The sequence below is a fragment of the Marmota marmota genome, unplaced genomic scaffold, assembly GCF_001458135.2.
Source record: "Marmota marmota marmota unplaced genomic scaffold, marMar, whole genome shotgun sequence".
Taxonomy (NCBI): domain Eukaryota; kingdom Metazoa; phylum Chordata; class Mammalia; order Rodentia; family Sciuridae; genus Marmota; species Marmota marmota.
Window position 1 is genome coordinate 2,450,831 of NW_026000001.1, and position 1,789 is coordinate 2,452,619.

Below are 1,789 nucleotides of genomic sequence, written 5' to 3' on the forward strand. Positions count from 1 at the left end.
GTTCATTAGAGCGCCTGGAGCGCGTCCTCGTCCTCGGAAGGGCACCGCCAGCAACTGCGGCTTCCAAGCCCCGCCCCTTCCCCCACCCGCGGGCAGGCGTCACGTGACGACTGAGAAAAGTAGGGGAAAGGTTACCCGGAGCCCCGCCCCCGGACTGGCGCGTCCCGGCGCTCAGATCCTGTTCCACCCGCCATGCCCACGGAGACCTTCCGGAGCGAGGCGCGGGTGGCCGCTGCCATCCCAGCGACAGCATGCGAAATGCAATGCACCTCTCCGGGGGGAGGCCGAGCCCTTCGGTGTTCAGCCCCGGGACAGTTACGAGCTCCGTTTGTCAGATGCCGCATCCAGCAAACCAGCCACCTGGCACTGTGCCCACACAAGCCCAGAGCAGGTCTGAAAGGGGTTCAATGCGAAGCCCAAGTAAAACTTAACGGTGTTTTTATGAATGAGCACGGGGCCAGTATTGGGTAAGCGCTGGCCAGTGCCCCAAGACTCCCTGCAGACCCAGTTCTGACCGCTCGGTGACCACTGGTCTGGGGCCACGGCCAAGACCGCAGCAGCAGCAGCAGCAACGGAAGGGACGCTGGTTTAATTCCCTTCATCTCCAGGTTAAGTGGCTTGTTTTCAGGGGCCTGTGCATGATGCCAATAGCCACCACTTTAACACAAAGTATGTGCGCTCCTAATACCTGGCCCCGTGTGGTTCCAGCGTCTGTAAGATGGAGTTCAAGTGCAAAATCAAGTCCAGCAATGCTTTGTAGGAAAGAAACAGCAATTTACATGTGAAAAAGAGCCCACTGGCTCCTGGTATTAAGGCAAAACCAACCCAAAGAACCAACTCTGAATGCTGATGGTGCCCAGACCCCCTTAACCTAGCCGCTGGCCTCCACCACAGCATTCTCACCCGCACAGTGGCTCGCGTTTCGCTCACGTTTCTGACTTCCTTACTCAGGCAGCTGGTCTTCCGATAATTTTGAAAGGTGGATGTTGCTGGCACAGTGGGAAAGCCAGTGCTACTCAGCCTTTTTTTTTTTTTTTTTTATTCACTTAGCTTGTGGCTTTGACGGAAATAAACATGCTTGAATATCTGGAATGACCAGAAACCAGACGCCCGTGGAAGAAAATGGTGTAACAAAATACACGTTTCAAAAGGTTGAATTCATTTTCATTTTGTTTGGTAACTTAACAAAGTTACTACTTTCCCTTAAATACAGAACAAACTTAATATTCCATGCCTGGAGCTGGGAATATTAAGTTTGTTCTGTATTTAATCCAGTAATTACTTGTAGTGTTTAACTCTTGTGAAGGTTAATAGAAAAATCATCCCTCCTCTTTCTCTAACGAAAGCCAGGCTTTGTGATTTACATCACAAAGCCGCTGACCCTCGGCCTGCCCCAACAAAACGAAAGGAACCGGCTGCTGGCTGCCCTGGCGGTGGTGCGGAGCAGGGGGCTGCTCCGAGGGCCCGACCGCGCTGTCGGGCTCGAGGGCCAAGTTCGCAGAGGCCTGGTCACGTGTCGCCCCCCACCCTCCCAGGTCGGCGGCCTCCACGCCTGGCACGACCTTGGGCAACCTCTCAGCACCCACCTGCCCTTGACCCCTCAACGCAGAGTGGAGGGTGGGAGGCGCTCACATGTCGGACCCCGAACCTGAGGACCCCGTCCAGTTCACTCCGGCCGTAGCACCGCGCGGAGAGTCCCTGCACCAAGGGCGTGTCCTGACGGCTGCACTGACCAGGAAGGGGTGGGCGCGGGGAGAGGGGCTGCGGGGACCGATGCGGGGAGGGGGCG